Raw genomic sequence first — 7500 nt, 5'->3', positions numbered from 1 at the left:
TTTAATGTACAAAACATAACAATTGATTTGATGGAATGTTATTTTTTTTTATGAAATGAAGAAAAACATATTGAAGTAATAGTAATGATGAGGAAGATGATGATAATGATAATGATGGTAATAATGATGGTGATGATGATGATAATGGCGATGATGATGAAGGTGATGAAGATAATATCATTATGATCATTATCAATGGTGATGATACTTATAATGATGATAGTAACAATGATGATAATGAAGCCATAATGACTATGATGATGATAATGAAAGTATGATAATAACAGTAATAGTAATAATAATTGTCATAATGTTGATAATACTATGGATAATGATAGAAAAAATAATCATAACGATAGCAACGGTAATTATGATAATAATAGTGATAACAAGAAAAATATAATGAAAAAAAATGATGATGATGGTAATAGTATTAACAGGAATAAGAACAACACAATGATGAGGATGAGAATGCTAGCAACACCTGCAATAATAATGATTATCATTATAATTATGGTAATGATGATAACAATGGTAATAATGATAGTAATGATAATGATGATAATGATAATAATAATAATAATGAAATAATAATGATAATAATAATAATAATGAAATAATAATGATAATAATATTGATAACAACAACAACAAACAACAACACTAATAGTAATAATAATAATAATGATAATAATAATAACAGTAATAATAATTCAAAAGATGATAATGACAATGATAATAATGATAATTATGATAATAGTAAAAATAATAATAACAATGATAATGATAATGATAATAATGATGATAAGAATAAGAATAAGAATAATAGTAATAATAGTAATGATAGTAATAATAATGATGATAATAATAATAATAATAATAATAATAATAATAATAATAATAATAAATAATAACGATGATGACGATGATGATTATAATAATAGAAATAATGATAATAATAATAACAATACAAATATTACTACCACTAATAATAAAAATAACAATAATGATGATAATAATAACAATGATAGCACCAATAACAATAATAAAACCACCAACAATAATAATGATAAATCAACCTTATCAAATAATACTAATAACTACATAACCGAAACAACACAGAACAAATAAATAAAAAAAACAGAAACAACAACACAGAATAAATAAATAAAAAAAACAGAAACAACAACACAGAATAAATAAATAAAAAAACAGAAACAACAACACAGAACAAATAAATAAAAAAAACAGAAACAACAACACAGAACAAATAAATAAACAAACAAACAAAAACCCCCCAGAAACACCGACTTTAATTCGAGCGCAATTTCCCCCCATTAAGCGGTCACAAATACGAAATCAATAAAGCGTACGTGTCACCTGTGCTTGCCCGGACTGGACTCGCGGCGGCCGTCGGTCTTCCTCGATGAGCTCCGGGAAAATCTAATCAGTTGCACGATCACTATTGCAAATAATTGATTCTCCCCGGAAGTGACTTCGGCGTTGAGAGGAGAGAGAGAGGGAGAGAGAGAGAGAGGGAGGGAGAGAGGGAGAGAGAGAGAGAGAGAGAGAGAGAGAGAGAGAGAGAGAGAGAGGGAGAGAGAGAGAGAGAGAGAGAGAGAGAGAGAGAGAGAGAGAGAGAGAGAGAGAGAGAGAGAGAGAGAGAGAGAGAGAGAGAGAGAGAGAGAGAGAGAGAGAGAGAGAGAGAGAGAGAGAGAGAGAGAGAGAGAGAGAGAGAGAGAGAGAGAGAGAGAGAGAGAGAGAGAGAGAGAGAGAGAGAGAGAGAGAGAGAGAGAGAGAGAGAGAGAAAGGGCGGAGCGATAGAGGTTGTGTACGAGAGGCGGGTTAATGTTGAAGGCGTCGGGATGGTTCGGTTCGGTTCGGTTCGGTTCGTGTTTCGCTTCGGTTGGTTCGAACGCAGATGGGATGCGTACGGTGTTGGGTGTAGAGAGAGGGAGGGAGAGAGAGAGAGAGAGAGAGAGAGGGAGAGAGAGAGGGAGAGATGGAGGGAGGGAGAGAGGAGAGAGAGAGAGAGAGAGATGGAGAGATGGAGAGACGGAGAGAGAGAGAGAGAGAGAGAGAGAGAGAGAGAGAGAGAGAGAGAGAGAGAGAGAGAGAGGGCGTGTTCGTGTTTCGGTTCGGTTCGGTTCGTGTTTCGCTTCGGTTCGGTTCGTGTTTCGGTTCGGTTCGGTTCGTGTTTCGCTTCGGTTGGTTCGAACGCAGATGGGATGCGTACGGTGTTGGGTGTAGAGAGAGGGAGGGAGAGATGGATAGAGGGAGAGAAGAAGAGATGGAGAGAGGGAGAAGTGGGGAGGGAAGGAGGGAAGAAGGGAGGAGGAAGGAAGGGAAGGAGTGAGGGAGGGAAGGAGAGGGAGAGAGGGAGAGGGAGAGAGAGAGGAGGGAAGAGGGGAGGAAGGGAAGGTGGGAGGGAAAGAGGGAGGAAGGAAGAAGGAAGGAGAGAGGGAGGAGGAGAGAGAGAGAGAGAGAGAGAGAGAGGGAGAGAGGGAGAGAGAGAGAGAGAGAGAGAGAGAGAGAGAGAGAGAGAGAGAGAGAGAGAGAGAGAGAGAGAGAGAGAGAGAGAGAGAGAGAGAGAGAGAGAGAGAGAGAGAGAGAGAGAGAGAGAGATAGGAGGATGTATTGATATATCAACCGGCTTTTGTAATATATGCACAGAAATCCATGTGTAACATTTACAGATCAGCTGCAACATTAATTATTATGAGAAAGAGAAAGATACATAGATAGAGAAAGAGAGAGAGAGAGAGAGAGAGAGAGAGAGAGAGAGAGAGAGAGAGAGAGAGGAGAGAGAGAGGGAGAGAGAGAGAGAGAGAGAGAGAGAGAGAGAGAGAGAGAGAGAGAGAGAGAGAAAGAGAGAGAGAAAATAAAGAAAAAGAAAAAGATATCATAAAAATAGAAATTAAAGAAAAAGAAAAACAATCAGAAACAGATAAACAAAGAGAAAGGAACAACTCCCTCCCCCAACCCCCCATAACCCCTCCCTCAAAAAAAAAAAAAAAAAAAAAAGAAAGAAGGAATGTGTGGCCAGCCAATCTATTGCCAGTGATCCTTCGCCAACCTCATTCCATCACCAAAATCACAACACATGCTGATGAGAAGCCATATAAAATACAAAGTCGCCAGCTGACCCTCCGCCCCTGAACAAACACAGCCGCGCCACAACCCCCCCCCCACACCCCCTTTTAACCCCCCCCCCCAACCCCCCCTGCAGCTACAATGGGAATCCCCTGGTAATCTGACGCACGTTGATGTATTGTCTGTCTATCTGGGTGTCTATCTGTCTGTCTGCTTGGGCTCCCGGGCTGGCGTCCTCCATCCGTCTGTCTGTCTGTCTATTCCAGGGTTGATCTAGACCTCGCATCGACGTAGCTCAGGATTCAGTACGTAAGGCTGATTATATACACATTGGTATGAGGGCGTTTCACGTGTTTGGCGAGGTCGGTGGGATTTCGTGTGGCATTCCTCGGTCCTTCTTGTGTCCCTGCTCTCTCTCTCTCTCTGGTTATCTGTTCTCGTTCTCTCTCTCTCTCTCTGTTTATCTGTTCTCGTTCTCTCTATCTCTGTTTATCTATTCTCGTTCTCTCTCTCTCTCTGTTTAACTATTCTCTCTCTCTCTCTCTCTCTGTTTAACTATTCTCTCTCTCTCTCTCTCTCTCTCATTCTCTCCCTCCCCCCCTCTCTCTCTTTTTCTCTCTCTCTCTGACTATCTATCTACTTTCGCACTCTTGGTTTCTTGCATTTTCGCTTTCTCTCTTCTCTCTGTCTTTCTTGCTCTTTTGCTTACGATATATATTTTTTTCTCTTTATCTCTCGTTCTTACTATTTACCCTCGCTTTCTCCCTCCCTCCCTCTCTCTCCCTCCCTCCACCCCCCCTCTCCCTCCCTCCCTCTCTCCCTCCCACCCTTCCCCCCCTCTCCCTCCCTCCCTCCCTTCCTCCACCCCCACCTTCCCTCCCTCCCTCCCTCCCTCCACCCCCCTCCCTCCCTCCCTCCCTCCCTCCCTCCCTCGGCGCTACGGAGGTCAGGGCTCGGAACCCCCCTGGAGGCTTCTGGGTGGGTTAAGAATACTAAGCAAGTGCGACTATTCCGATGATTGCCCCGAAGCGTCCTGGGCGATGGTGGGCTTCCTCGCGTGTGTTGCGTTTCGGTGTTTTGTTTCGTGGAGGCAGGTGGGGCGACGGTTGAAGGAGGGGAGGGAGAGGAAGGAAGGGAGGGAGGGAGGAAGGGAAGGAAGAAGGGTAAAGATAGGAAAGAGAGAAAAAAATTATTAAGTTTCTCTGTCAGTGATGGGTAGAGAAAGGAAGGATGGAAGGAAGGAAGGAAGAATGGTAAAGTTAGAAAAGAGATAATTTTTTTTTTATTAAGCTTCTCAGGTAACGAAGAGTAGGGAAAGGAAGGAAGGAAGGAAGAAGGGTAGAAATAGGAAAGAGAGATTTTTTTTTTATTAATCTTCTCAGTGATGAGTGAAGGAAGGAAGGAAGGATGATAGAAAGAAGGGTAAATATAGGAAAGAGGGAAATTTTTTGATTGACCTTCTCAATGAAGAGTAGGGAAGGGTTAAAAATAGGAAAGAATTTTTTATTAACCTTCTCAGGTAATGAAGAATAGAGAATGGAATGAAGGAAGAAAGAAGGTTTAAATATAGGAAAGATAGATAATTTTGATTAACCTTCTCAGTTAATGAAGAGTAGAGAAAGGAAGGAAAGAAAGAAGAAAGAAGGATAGAAATAGGAAAGAGAGAAAATTTTCGATTAAATTCTTCAGTTAATGAAGAGTAGAGTAAAGAAGGAAGGAAGGGAGAAAGAAGGGTAAATATAGGAAAGAGAGAAATTTTTTGATAAACCTCAATTATTGAAGAACAGAGTAAGAAAGGAAGAGAGAAATAAGTTTAAAAATAAGAAAGAGAAAAAATATTAATTACCCTTCTCCAAAAAAAAAACAACAAAATCAAACAAAAAATTGTCTATACAAGACAAAAAAAAGTTTTCGTCAACACAACACGCGCTCAAGCACCGACAGCGAGTCGGCTTTCAATATCTTGCCCCATTATATTTTCCTGATTCATTATCCTGTTACGGAATGAATCATGTCCGAAGCACGAAACAGCGAGCGTGATTTAGCGGCGGGACCCCGGCAGCCGTCCCCCTCGCGCCAGGCTTAACGAAACGGTAAAACTTTGACCGTGTGAGGGAAGCCAATGTATTCCGTTGCATGATTAATGTATAGGACTTGGGATGGACCGGAGAGAGAGGGGGAGGGGGGCGAGGGGGGGGGAGGTGAGGGGTGGGGGAGGGGTGGTGTGGGGGTGGGTGAGAGGAGGTGAGGGGTGGGTGAGAGGGAGGCGAGGGTGGGGGTTGGGGAAGGGTGGAGGTGAGGGGAGGTGAGGGGAGGCGAGGGGAGGCGAGGGGTGGGCGGGGGTTGGGGAAGGGGGGAGGCGAGGGGTGGGTGAAGGGAGGTGAGGGGTGGGTGAGGGGTGGGTGAGGGGAGGCGAGGGGAGGCGAGGGTGGGGGTTGGGGAAGGGGGGAGGCGAGGGGAGGTGAGGGGTGGGTGAGGGGAGGTGAGGAGTGGGTGAGGGGAGGTGAGGGATGGGTGAGGGGAGGCGAGGGGAGGTGAGGGGACTTGGGATGGACCGGAGAGAGGGGGGAGGCGAGATGAGAGGAGGCAAGGGGAAGCGAGGGGAGACGAGGGTGGGGATGAGGGGAAGGGGGGAAGGGGGAAGGGAGTCCCCCTACACGCAAGGCTCAGCGAGGTCTTTTTGAAAGATTTTGCTGATAGATCGTTTCTCTGGCCACGTTGGGTGAGTGACCTCGTGTGCGGCGGCGGCGACGGAGGCCACGGGAGGCAGCGACAGAAACAGAATCAAAGGGAACACGACGAATAAGGAATAGGATGAACGTAACAGCTTCATCAAGGGGAAGATAATGATAACAAAAAAGCCACGAGAAGAGGATAATAATGAGAATAACATCATCAACACGGAAAAATGAAATGTGGAAACATCGATTTTCTAAGAGATTTCATGAAACGAAAATATAAACAATGAGAGAGAAACAGATTCCAGCCAGGAGACGGAGTGTGTGTGTGTGTGTGTGTGTGTGAGTGGAGAGAGAGAGAGAGAGAGAGAGAGAGAGAGAGAGAGAGAGAGAGAGAGAGAGAGAGAGAGAGAGAGAGAGAGAGAGAGAGAGAGAGAGAATGAAAAAGGGAGACAGATAGACAGATAGACAGAGAAACCAACAGACAAAGAAAACCAAAAAAAAAAAAAAAAAAAAAGAGATAGAGAATAAAGAAACACACAAAAAATTAAATAACCAAATAAATCCCCGCCAAAAAAACAGACAGAAAACGAAAAAAAAAGAAAAAAAAAATTAGTGAGGAAACCCCCGCCACCGCGCATCGCTCCACACAGACACGCCCGCCTTCACGTCCCTTTCATTAAAGACCCGAATCCGAATTTCGAAGTCGGGCCATAAATCCGCATTGTGACCGGAATCCGACGGCAATACGTACGGTGGTCCCGGTTCGACGACTTCCGCCATGTAGCTCGACCTCTTCCGGATAATTGAATAATTCGCCCAAGTCCTTCATTTTCCCGTAGGCAAAAGTCGGCGAGCTGTTCCGTATTTGTGGTGGTGGGGATGTCACCCGGATTTGTGAAGTTATTTTATTTTTTGTTATTTTATTATTTTTTTTGTGGGTGTACGTGTGTCCTTGCTGTTATTGTTGGCGGTGAGGTATTAGTATTATTGATAAGATTAATTCGTTTTTATTATTATTATTATTATTATCATCATCATTATTATTATTATTATTATTATTATTATTATTATTATTATTATTATTATTATTATTATTATTATTATTATTATTATTATTATCAAATTATCATTATCATGATTATTATCAAATTATCATTATCATGATTATTATCATTATTAACATTATTAGTATGATTATCGTCCTCATTATCATTGCTGTTGTTGTTGGCGGTATGGTATTAGTATTATTGATAAGATTAATTCGTTTTTATTATCATTATCATTATTATCAAATTATCATTATCATGATTATTATAATTATTATTATTAGTATGATTATTATCCTCATTATCATTATCATTACTATTATTATTATCATTATTAATGTTATCATAATTATCATTATTATCATAATTATCCTTATTACTGTTAGTATCATTGCAATTGTCATCACTATCACCCTCATCTTCATCATCATCATTACCATAATCATTTTACTATAAATAATAGCATTATCTTTATTGTTGTTATTATTGTTGTTGTTATTACCATCATCATTATTATTATTATCATCATTGTTATCATCATAATTATTATTATTATTATTTTCATCATTATCATTATCATCATTATCAACATTATTATTATTGTTATTATTATTATTATTATTATTATTATTATTATTATTATTACCATTATTATTATCATCATTAATATCATCCCTATTA

The sequence above is a fragment of the Penaeus vannamei genome, chromosome 15, assembly GCF_042767895.1.
Source record: "Penaeus vannamei isolate JL-2024 chromosome 15, ASM4276789v1, whole genome shotgun sequence".
Taxonomy (NCBI): Eukaryota; Metazoa; Arthropoda; class Malacostraca; order Decapoda; family Penaeidae; genus Penaeus; species Penaeus vannamei.
Note: the sequence above shows the minus strand (reverse complement) of the source record.